The sequence below is a fragment of the Glycine soja genome, chromosome 5 (genome assembly GCF_004193775.1).
Source record: "Glycine soja cultivar W05 chromosome 5, ASM419377v2, whole genome shotgun sequence".
Classification (NCBI taxonomy): Eukaryota; Viridiplantae; Streptophyta; class Magnoliopsida; order Fabales; family Fabaceae; genus Glycine; species Glycine soja.
Window position 1 is genome coordinate 31,917,132 of NC_041006.1, and position 13,703 is coordinate 31,930,834.

The following is a 13,703-nucleotide window of genomic DNA, read 5'->3' on the forward strand; positions in this document are numbered from 1 at the left end:
AAACTTGGATTAAACAATATTGCAAATTTAAAGATGAATGATATGTAATTGCTTGTTCAATCTAATTTCTTGTTAAAAAAATTCAATTACCTAGTCTTGTAATAATTTTAAAAAACGTATTGAAATTAAACAATTATGTAATTTAAGGACAATAATCTCATACAAAATTCAAATATTGATATTAATTTCATTGTTCATAAGAGAAGAAAATACTTCAATCCATATCAAAACTTAAAATCATATATCATCTACATTGACGTTACTTCACTTATAATACTTAATCATTTACAAACTATTTTGCAAATTAAAGGGTCTAAAACAAATAACATAAGCAAACAATTTAGAAGAATCAACTTTTTTTATTCCTTTGTAAGAACACAACTCCTTGTTGGGAATTTTCAATAAACCTTACAAAATACCAAATGAGCACTAAAGCACATTACATCAGATTATCAAGAGGTTTTAAGGAATACATGGATCCATAGAATTTGATTAACACGCAGCGGAATCTGACAGTGGTCACGAACAATTGATTTAATGATCTTCCTCAACCAAATCACCTTCTTCCTTATGAGACCTTCGTTTTCTCTTCAGATGGGGAGAGAAGAAACTGTTTGTTGATTTGGTGTATTGGAGACCATAATCATGCCTTATGTTTTAAACCTATTAGGGTTCCCATTATCCCCTAATGGGCCAAACTGGTTTTCGCTCATTAAGCCCATATCAATTATTTGTAGGCAGTCTAATGGGCTCACTTAAATAGATCACTTTATATTGAACCCATTTAAATGTAAATAACTAATATAAATGTTATAATATAATATGTAGCCCATATTAATTAATTAAGAATTATAAAATTCCTAACAATCTCTCACTTGGGCTTCATATTAACCTTAGACATTTATATCACAAAATTCTTTAGGCGTGCAACCTTATGTTATTTACTTTTAGACTCCTTTTATACAATTTGGTCCATCTCATATAGTAACAGGAAACCACTGCAATTTTAGTCACCATTTAGCTTGACTAAGCCACAATGATCACCACTGTTACTCATACTCGATGACATAGATCAAATATGGATAAGCGGCATGGAAATTACATACAATGTGATCTTAATCATGTCTATTTCCAACTAGTCCAAACTTTATTCTTTATAGAGATCAATCCAAAATGCAATACAAACATTGCACACAAAATGAACTCAAAATAAACATCAACTTTATTTCTACAGAAAATCCAAATAATACAAATATCTAGAAAACATAAGATATAAAACATAAATGAGACTCCCACTAAACTAAGGTACTATCAGGAATTATACCCATATGAGTAGTGTGCTCGTGAAAAAAAAAAAAACTTTAGTGTCGTACCTTTAGTAAATGGATCAGCTAGCATGGAATGAGTTCCTATATGTTCTATACAAATCTATATTTTATGGATTCTTTATTTAACAACCAAATACTTTATGTCAACAAACTTTTATTTGGTTGAATCCTTAATAAGACTGTTAAGATATTGTCTCAATAAACACCTGATGGCTACTTAATGTTGGCGACAACAGGCAAACCGGTTACAATAATTCAGCAATCATAAATTCTAGTATGATGTCTCATAGCAGAATATTAACTCCACCAACATGGTTAAATGTGGATCCTTATGTAGAGTGATTGCTATTAAGACATTCTGAAAAATCGAAGTCAGAATACCCAATGATCTCTAAACTTCTAGACTTTCGATATGAAAACATGTAGTTCCTTGTTCTCTTCAATTAATGCATAATGCATTTTATTACTTTCTAGTGTTGCATATCAAGATTACTCATATATCACCTTAGGACTCCCACAAAAATAATTTCAAACTCTAAATTTTATACATGCAAATTTGGGATTCACATATGAGTAATTTAAACCATAGTAACAACAACAACAACAATTAAAGAAGAGAACAATAAACATGTAATGCACAAATAATCTTTATGGTAAATTTCAAGATTCAAACAAGATACCTAACGCACCATTAATCCTCAATATTTGGATTGAAAAAGACTAACTGCAAGTGATACTCTCAACGCATTGATCAAACATTGGTGATAAGTCCTGTCAAACAAAGGTTGTCTTTGGACACTCTATTGCTCACATGGAAAACTTATATGATGATTATTTCGGTCAAATTATGATTGTCTTTGAACATTTCATTATTCACATGGAAAATCATACTATTTATAATCACCACATGTTTACCATTGCAAGCATGTAATTATTCTGTCAAATTGTGTCTTCCTTTGGGCCGAGCACAATTCACATGAATAATTTCATACAACATCCATGTAAATTCAGTCAAATAAATTTACGCAATAGAGGTTACTTTGGCAACATGTTGTTTCAATCAATTTAACCAAAAATACAAGACAATTTAATACAATAAAGGAAGGTCTTAAAATTACACAAATTTTCTTAAAATTACACAATTTAACCAAAAGAATCCTTTAAAGATACTAGAGAAAAGATTTCTTTATAGTCAATGCCTTCCTTCTAAGCAAAGCCTTTAGCAACTAGACGAGCCCTATATCTTTTGATATTGCCCATTTGAATCCTTCTTGATTTTAAATATCCATTTACAACCAATAGGTTTCACACCTTCAAGCAATTCGACTAGATTCCAAAATTCATTGTCATATTCATAGACTTTATCTCATCCTTCATGGCATCAATCCAATTTTGAGAGTTAGAATTGATGTGAATCTTACGGGGCGGATCGTTTGATACAGGCTACGGATATTTGGATGACGCCACTTCCGGTGAAGGAAGATAAGTCAGGGTAGACGTCACTTCCGGGGAAGGAAGATAAGTCTGGGTAGACGCCACTTCCAGTGAAGGAAGATAAGTCAGGGTAGACACCACTTCCAATGAAGGAAGATAAGTCCGGGTAGACGCCACAAGGATTACCTTGATAAGTCTGATAATTGGTTCAACAAGGAACCCAGAGAGAAGCTCTCACCCAATTTTATGAAAATGCCAAAAAAAAATTTATTCAAAACAAAAACCAATACTTATAGTGTATCTGAACAAAAAGATAAAAATAGACATGGGCCTTCTAAACAGGTTGGGCCAAAATTACAATAAAAAAAAATTATAACTAAAAACATATTTAACTTGGGCCTTCAAATTAGTTTGGGCCTTTAGCAACAATTAATTGTCTTGATAGTATCTCTGCCTCTGGGCCTTCATCCTTCTCCACTTAGGCCTTCATCCTTCTCCACTCGGGGGCTTTGTCCTTCTCCACTTAGGCCTTCGTCCTTCGCCACTTGGGCCTTCATCCTTCTCCAATCGGGGGCTTTATCCTTCTCCACTTAGGCCTTCGCCCTTCTCCACTTAGGCCTTTAGCCTATATTTGGCCAATTTCAAGATTCTCATCAAGAACTGTGCATAGCTTGACAGAAGTTGATTGGATCATCCTTTGTTAAACCAACATCATCCTTATGTTCTTGGAGAAATATAATATAATCATTTGAGATTGCACTTCTCCTCTCTCTAATGGATCTCCTTAATGACACTTCTTGAGATTGTTGAGGTTGCTCTAAAGGTATTTGAGGGAGAACCTCAATGTTGTCTTGTTCTGAAATAATGTCAATAGTTTGAGCATTGTCATCTATTACTGGAGTTGTGTCTTGAACAGTAATAGGTATGAGGACTTGATCATTGTAAATAACAGGTTCTTCCTCAAAGATAACATTCTTTATGTTCTCTTCCTTCCCAAACTCAACTTCCTCAAGAAATCTCGCATTTCTCGTCTCAAAAAAAGGATCTTAAGGTGGAATTGTAAAATTTATAGCCCTGAGAGTGTTTAACATAGCCAAAAAAATAGCAGCTAATTATTCTTGAGTTCAGCTTTCTTTCATATGGCCTATAAGGCCGTGCCTCAACTGGACAACCCCAAATGTGCAAATGTTTAATGCTTGGCCTTTCCAAGAAGTTGTAGGAAAAGGACCACAAACGTCTATATGCACTAGTTCCAAGACGTCTTTAGCTCTTTCGGCACCTAATTTCCTTATGTTTGTTCATTTTCCCTTTATGCATTCAATACAGACCTCAAAGTCTAATAAATCCAAAGGGTCAATAATTTCATCCAACACAAGTCTCTGAATTCTTCGTTTAAAGATATGGCCTAAACGCTAATGCCATAAGGTGACTGAATTCTCATTCAATTTTCGTTTTGTACCATGTGAACTTATTTGCAGTATTTCATTATAGGAACTAACAACATCAAGCATGTAAAGATTATCAATTAAAGAACCAGAACCAACCATATTTGAATTTTGGTAGAGACTAACTTTATTATTTCCAAATGAACAAGAAAATCCAAATTTGTCCAAACTAGAAATAGAAATCAAATTCCGTCTAAAAGACGGTACAACAAAAGTCTCAAATAAATCCAAATAAAATCCCGTTTTTAATTTAATCTAAAAGTTCCAATAGCTTCCACTGCAACCTTCTTGCCATCACCCACAAAGATGAATCTTTCATCATCACTTGGTAGTCGGCTCCACAGGCAACCCTGCATAGTCATACTTATGTGAGTAGTAGCACCAGAATCTACCCACCAAGTATCTTTAGGTACAAAAGTCAAATTAACTTCTAAACAAACTAGAGTAAGAAATTTACCTTTCTTCACACGCCATGCGGCATACTTGGGACACTCTTTCTTCATGTGTCCCGACTTCTTGCAGAAGTAACAGGTAAATTCCTCATCCTTATTTTGCTTCTTTTGCAGAGAAGTCCCTTCCGCAACACCCTTAGTCTTCTTCCTTTTCTTATTCTGAGAGGTCGAAGTCAAGTGAGCACTTTCAGTCCTATCTCTCTACAGCATCTCCTCCTCTTACACACAGTGAGATATAAGCTCATTGAGAGACCATTTGTCCTTCTGAGTGTTATAAGTCACTTTGAATTGCCCAAAGTGTGTAGGAAGCGAGATCAAAACCAAGTGCACGAGCAGGTCTTCACCAAGCTCTAACTTAAGTGACTTGAGTTTTGATGCGAGATTGGACATCTCCATAATTTACTCCCTTATGTTTCCTTTGCCTTTATACTTCATGGAGATGAGTTGGGCCACAAGGTTACTCGTCTCCGCCTTTTCATTTTTGGCAAAGTATTGTTCAATTTCCTCAAGGAATTTCTTTGCACTTTGACCCTTAGAAATAGAGCCCCGAAACGCCTCTGGAATAAAGCGCTTCATGATCATAAGGCACATTCGGTTGGACCGATCCCATTTCTCAATTTTTACCTCATTAGAGGTTTCCGAAGTGGAAATGGGTCATTCCGTCCTCAATGCCAAGTCCAAATCCATATAGCCAAGAACAATTTCTACGGCTTCCTTCCAGACTTTAAAATTTGTTCCGTTCAGCATTGGGATAAAATTCACTTGAGCAGTAACATTTGTAGCACTGGTAATATTAACTAAATAGAGAACAAAAATAATATGTTCACAGATAATCAAGCAAGTCATATAAATTATATATAACAAGACATGCAAATATTTCCCATAACAGATCCATCACAAGATACCTAACACAACATTAATTCTAGTCTTTGGACAGAGAAATTAATTTGTAATTGGTACTCTCAATGCAATGATCAATTATTGACAATTAGTTCTGAAAAATAATAGCCTTTCTTTGGACCGACTATTATTCTCATGAAAAAAAACTTAATAATTGTCACGTATTTATCATCACATGTATGTTATTATTTGGCCAAATTGTGTCTTCCTTTGGGCCGAACACAATTCGCATAAATAATTTCATACTAACATACATGAAATTTAATTAAATCAATTTACACAATAGAGGTTACTTTGGCAACATAATGGTTCAATCAATTTAATTAAAATTACTGGACACACAATCAAATGGAAAGGATCTATAATGGTTAAATTTGCACCCAATTGTGATAACAGTAAATGTTTGAAAAATTACATCATGGTAAACTAATTATGCACCGGATACAAACATATCACGGTACTATCACAAATTTATACCAACCACATGAATAACATAAATTATTCATAAAAAAAAAACAGTTGGCCAAAAAAAATTATTCATATAAGACAAAAGACCATTGTCTTATTACTAATTCATATAAACAAAAAAATATATATTTATGAAATTGTGTCACGTACTAAATGCCAACACCAGATACGTAGAACCTTTATCCCAAATAGAATAATATGCCAGCAAATGCAACACAAACAAAACAAAAAAATTGTACAATCCCGTAAATCAAATGCAGAGGCCTTTTATTAATTCTAAAGAGGAGAAAAACTTTATGGTCATAACACATAAATTTAGGGATTTTACAATTTTATTGATCAAAATAGTTTCTCCCCAAAATAAAATTAGGGTTCATATAACTAAAAGGATCCAGATATAATACATATCAAACAAATTTTTAAATCCCAACAATCTAATAATAATGGTGGCTCTGATACCACTTGTTGGGAATTTTCAATAAACCTTATAAAATACTAAATAAGCACCAAAACACATTACGTCAGATTATCAAGAGGTTTTAAGGAATACCTGGATCCATAGAGCTTGATTAACACGCAGTGGAATCTGACAGTGGTCACAAACAATTGGTTTAATGACCTTCCTCAACCAAATCACCTTCTTCCTTATGGGACCTTCGTTTTCTCTTCAGATGGGGAAAGGAAAAATTGTTTGTTGATTTGGTGTATTGGGGACCATAACCATGCCTTATGTTTTAAACATATTAGGGTTCTCATTATCCCCTAATGGGCCAAACTGGTTTTCGCTCATTAAGCCCATATCAATTATCTGTTGGCAGTCTAATGGGCTCACTTAAATAGATCACTTTATATTGAACTCATTTAAATGTAAATAACTAATATAAATGTTATAATATAATATGTAGCCCATATTAATTAATTATAAATTATAAAATTCCTAACACTCTCTATTCTTTATTCATAATAACCTGACATAGAAGACATAAAATAATATAAGCCACAACAGGAAAGACAAATAATTATAGTAAAAATATCACTTCAACTAGGCATAAAAAAGACATAATTTTCTAATTTAAAAGTTGAAAATGAAAATGTAGACAAAAGGTTACTCACCAAGTTTCATTTTTGCAAGATGTGTTAAAACATAATCTGTCTTTTCGTAAATTGGAAGGGCTTCACAATAGCTAATTACTTTGGATCGTCAGCTAACCATTTAATAGCTTTAGCCCATTGTTGTCTATAAGATCTAGTATCAAAGCTGACTCACGTAACAATTCTTGAATATCTTCATCATCGACTTTACCATCCATTTTTTCTATCATTCATTCAAAAGACTTGCCATTTTATCCAAAGAAGTTGTTATTCCTTCTTTTTCTCCCATCTTTCTCTTGTGAGAATGTGTGCCAAAAAAAGTTGAACTTGCCCTTTTCCTTTTGTATTAGAGTTTGGTTCTTCTAAGTCTATAGTAGCAGTAGCACCTAAACCCATGAATTCCACTTCATTTGTTTCTCTACTCATTGTTTCATCAGCATCTATAGCAGTTTTAGCTCCATGACCAATGACTCTATCTTTAGCACACAAATCCACTATATCATCCCAGTTTTGAAGCACCTTGAATCGAAACAGTTTAGTTGATTTATGCAACTAGAAAAAAAAAGAAAAAGTCAAATCCAATCTGCTTTGAATAACAAATAGCAATATATTAAAGAAGAATACTTACAGTGCAATATTCATTCCAAGCATTTTCATTCTCAACTATGATCATGTGCTTAGTGCCATCCCAATCAAACCCACTCTGGCTAAGGATGTCACTTACAACACCATACCACGATCTCCATAATTTGATACGATTTTTTACATTATTTGATGTGACATTAACATTGAAGCTTGTAGGCAACACTACGGCTGCAGCATTCAATGCCGACCTTTTCCAACCTCCGTCGCCCTTGTTGCCCAAATTCCTTTGATCTCTTAGTACATCAGCCAATACACGTTCCATCTCCAAATTCCATGTAAAACAACTTCTTGTTTCCTCATTATTTTTTCCCAAAACTTTTCTTTTGCCTGTCATTTTTTATTAGATGACTCCACTGAAATTAATGTCACTTATTTAACCTGCACATAACAAATATTAGATACAACCTAGTTTATTCATTTGATTAGTCCACTGCACAATCATAAAATATATTTCAAGCAAAGTTTTTATGAAATAGAAAATTACATAAAAGTCTATCTTCAATAGCACAAAGTGCAATAGTAACAAAGCACACAAAGTGTGTCTGCAATAACAAGTTACATTTAAAAAAGAACTATCCCTAAGCAAAGTTTCTTCTAACTTGATAGTTAGCAAACATATTCATAGCTAATGTATCTCGAAATCTTGTTCATTCCTCAATAGCTTTAATAGTTGTGATATCATCTATCACATTATTTTGAACTCCTTCCCTTGATTGTTGTACTAACTCTTTGTCAACAACAACAAATAAGAATTCTAAGTCTTGAACTTCTAAAAGTTTATGAGTTTGTTGTTCGTCTCTTATGAAATTGTGTAACACAAAATAAGCATTGATAATTCTTATTTATGTCTTTATATTAAAAAATGAAGGAGATCTTAATATACTCCATCTTTTTATCAAGATCCCAAATGACCTTTCTATTGCATTTTGGGCACTTGCATGACGAATATTAAATAACTCCTTGTAACTTTGAGGGGTGTATCCAATCCACTCATTGAGATGATATATAGTCCCTCAATATGGTGCTAAAAATCCTGGACCATTGGTATATCCCGCATCCACAAGAAAGTACTTACTTACAATGTTTAAAATAAAAATCATAGACTTAAACTAAACAAAAAAATAAAAAAATATTTCCAATAAATATTACCAGTTGGAATTTCAAGTTTGTTTTCATGACGTGATGCATCTCATAATACCCGAGAATCTCCTGTAGACCCTTCCCACCCAGGTAACACATAAATAAATTTTAAATCTGGACCACAAGCGGCTAACACATTTGTAGAGACATCACTCTTTCTATTACGATATCTAGGTCTCTCATCAGGAGAAACTATAACCGGACTATGTGTCTCATCAAGTGCTCCAATACATCTCTACAAACAAGACATTTTTTTTAGATTCTAAGAAATTTTTTTAATTAACTAATATCTCCTAACAATTGATAAACTTACCTCAAACCATCTCCACTTGTTTGCTTCCGCATCTTCTAAAGTACAGGGTTGAAAATTCAAATAGTCTTTGCTCACTTTCATTATCGCTCTCAAGACATCATTGAATTTCCTACTTATGGTTTCATTAGATCTACAATAACTAAATTGCACTACCCTGTATTTTAGGTTGTGAGCAAGGATATGTAAAAACATTGCTACTGCTTCAGTTGTTGGAACATTTCTTGTTCTTACTAATCCTCCATTTTCTTGTAGAATTCTACAAAGGTTAAAAAATGCACTTTTACTAAGCCTCAGTTGTTCAATGCAATCTTTCTCTGTCCCTCTATAAAGATGATTAAGGAAGCTGCAACATTCTAGTTCCCAATTACAGGTTGGTTCCTTAACAAAATAACTATTATGATACCATGTCACTACACCAATGACCATATGAACAACACAAGCAGCAACTAATAAGATTATCTTCTTATACTCTTCTCTTTTACATTTTCTTGAACTAATTGTAGTGTCAACTATGATAGGATCCATTTTTTCTCAATCCAAACTGCATGATAATGATATTAGATAATTTGTGCAAATATTGTTGAGATTTAAAACAAATATCTTACAAAATACACATCCAATACCAGCATTGCATGTGAATAAGTATGTCACGTACTTTTGGAGACTGGACATAGTTACAAAAGAAACTTCATAACAAATAAGAATAACTACTGCATTATATATATAATTCATTTGTGGTGTTTTGGATTCCACAACTAATTTAATTGGCATTGGGTGCGACATAATGTGACTTAGAAATGAATACAGTTTGCTTGTATACACGAGTTAGTTGAGATTTGTTTGATTTTTTAAGACATGGTATTGTTTTCATTTCGCAGAATGTGTATGACACACTTTTCTTCATTGTGGACCTGCACGTGGTATGTTTGTGTTCCTTCTACTACCTAGACTGATGATGTGCCCAATGATGCTTTTGTTTTTTTCGTTTGTTTGTTTGAGCTACTGGTCTGAGCTCATATGACTAAATTTTTTTGTATATATTATCATGTGAAAAAGAAAGGATCTTGAAATTCATAATTTTCCTTTTATTTGTGATGCTTCTAATCTGTAGTGAGTTTACTATTTGCTCAAGTGTGGACTTCGGTATATTGTGCCATTTACTATTTATGGGACCAATTCACAAATAGGTCAATGCATTCGAAGCTTTAAGGAAACAAAGTTGTATCTTTACCATCAACGATGGCTTTTGGTCTAGTGGTAAGTGCTTGATCCAACAAGACTCCTAAGTAATAAACAAAAGCTACCATTTTATCCAGTTGCAACACATATGCATATACATAGTCAAGATCACAAAGGAAACAACTTCTTTTGGCTCAACAAGTCCTTATACATTGAACAAATGAACCACATATACTTTCTCGACCATCAAAGATCACTAGAGCCATATCCATAACATACCCAATGATAACATATTTTTGAACACCTATTTTATATGACACAAACTTACATAGTGATTCAAGTTTTAATGGATCACTAAACCATAATAGTAGCACAATCAGCCATGACAACCATAGAGCTACTTCAAAGTTCTACTAATGTAAATAAGGCACACAAATACAAAATACTGACCATTGACCAGCTAATTGATCAGCTTGAATGGATGAACTCAAACTTCCTCATATTTATTACTTACATTCATACTACTCGCAACTAATGATTTGTAGGCATCAAGTTCAGCATTTCGCTTGTTTTGTAGACTTGATATTATCATTGGTTGATGTTGTTCATGCTTTCTAGTATTTGTTACTTTTTTCATTAGTTATAATGTTTGCTATCGTCATGAGTTCAAAGGATCGATGACAAATGTGATGAAATTTTAATTGGATTTATGAAATCTAATTTATGTAGATAAGACACACAAATACAAGTACAAATCAGAGGTATGCAATTCTCCTGATCAGCATGATCAACTAAAGTAAATAAGGCACACAAATACAAAACAGAGAACACGCTTACCAACCCACATGTTGGCTTAAACTCCAATACAATAAGAAATAGCAGAGGACATAACTAAAGGTACCAAACAAAGACAAGTAACACAACTCACTTAGGTTTTCATATTCAAACAACGGTAGAAATGAAATACAAATTTCAAAGAAGCATACAATACAATGATAAACAGTTAAACATGCATGAAAGCAAGCCAAAGTGATTTAAATTAAACATAATCTATCGATTATATCTCTATTTCTCTTTTATGCATATTCACAAACATATGGTGCTCACAACCTATCTCAACTCCAAACCCATCCAATTCCACATCCACCAACATATCAAAATCATTGAAACAAAATAAATGAAATAGAAAACGAAACACAAATCAATAAAATCAAGCGAACCTTGTAGCTACAAAAATGAAATCAAAATCAAAGAAACATAAACTTGAGAAAAGAAATAAACAGAGATGAGTGAGAGAGAGAGAGAGAGAGAGAAACCTATCAGTGAGAGGAAGAAAAGATTATGATGAACAAGAAGAAAAGTCTACTTGTCGATGGAGGTAGTCATGATTGTACAGCAAGTGATAGCTCGTGACGCCAAGGTGTGCTGAGAGAGCTATGGAGAGTGAGCGTGAGCATATAGTGTTTTGTACAGAGTGAGAAATTTTAATTTCTTTGTTTTTGCTGAGAATTTAAAATTGTGTCAAGTTAGTATATTAAAATGCTTTACAAAAATATACGTGCCTACACAAATTAGCATAATATATTTGAAGTAACATATATATACGTGCCTACATAAATTAGCATAATATAATAATAATTAGTTTTAAAATTGTATAAAAAATATAAAGTTAATGTGTTTTATGGAAAAATTTAAACTTAACTTCTTGGCAGATAAAAATTATATATTGTCAAAAAAGTTATTAAAATTTTCATTTTATAAGACTTGATACATAGTATCAATTAATCACATACACAAAAATCAATAAATGTATATATAGCTGTATTGGATGAAAATTAAAAATATAACTTAGTAAGATATATTGCTTCTTTTGTTTGTATGCACGATGATGATAACAAGGTTTATTACTTATAAAATATATCTTGGTGTATATTAACAAATTCAAATATATATATATATATATATATATATATATATATATATATATATATATATATAACTGTTTTTTATCAATTGTTTTATTTTCCATTGAAAAAAAACAGTTAATTGCCTTGCATTTACTTAAGTTATTCTTACCGTCAGACTGAATGGAGAAAGATGATAAATAACACACATCTAAGACCTAACTTTTTTTTTTTTTATCTAAATCTTCTCCAAACCTTCCACCATTGGCAAAGTGTTGATTCAACCTTGTCCTCTATTTCCTTATTCTCACCAGTTTCATTGGCTCTAATCATCTCAGCAACCACATGAGACAACTCCACCATTGGAGCATCAACCAATGATTCCTGGTGAGTTTCCATCAAATCTGTGACTTCCCTCTCCTCTATGATGGTCCTCCTTTGCGTCTCATCAAGCTGAGCTAGTTGAGATGCTGATATGTCTCCCAAATCATGTGTCCTTAGACCCCGAATCAGTTCGTCGAATCTTGCCTCAAATTGTAAACCAAACTTGGAATATAGCAAGTGAAATGCCATGCTGGGTCTCCGTCCACCAATCCAAAGAAAAGCCATTTTACAATGAGCTCAATCATGTTGGGGAGAACATGGCCAACACATCTTGCTTTGCACAACTTAACTTAGCAGTATAATAGTGCTCATAATGCTCAATCACCCTACCATTTAGTGCTTGCACTTGCTCATCTGTTAGATGGGTTGATTCAGCAGCTAAAAGTTCCTTCAGGTGTTGGTTTTGCTCAAACATCCAACATTCAAAAAACTCTTGAAAGCTTTCATAGTTATATTTTTCAGTGGTGTGGGTGCCAGAAACAATAGACATAGTTGTGAAGTAGAAGAATGCACAAGCAAAAGATATATAACACTCCTATTATAGAGAGAGCAATGTGTTTTTATTTTATAGGGAGGCATGCACTTACAAGTGGGGTATGGAGGCTTTCAGTTTCAGGGGACTATATGCCATTGGATGATGGGAATGGCATTAGATTCACTGTATCTCATCTAGAAGTGAATGTGGTCTGAAACAAAGGTACTAGGAATTATATTAAATTAAATTAAATTAAATGCTACTATGTAATGTAGTGAAAGAGATTTATAATATAATAATTTGGTTTTAGGATAATTATTATTATTTGAGAGTCAAGTGTGAATATAATGACTAATGAGATGCAAGTTTCTTTTATCACTTTTTTTTAAAGCTGTTTTATTTTTTCTTTTAATAGTTATTATTTAGAAAATAAAATCATTCTTTATGTTTTTTAAACAAATATTTTATTTTCCATTTTTCTATTCTTCTATGTGAAAGAAAATAATTTTGTTCTGTCATTTTTTACATAAAATGTTTCTGCATC

General features: G+C 32.7%; 1 pseudogene; it reads right to left on the bottom strand.

Moving 5' to 3' along the window:
- Positions 1–12,538: 12,538 nt before the first annotated feature.
- On the bottom strand, positions 12,539–13,174 carry LOC114411300 (annotated as a pseudogene).
- Positions 13,175–13,703: the final 529 nt, after the last annotated feature.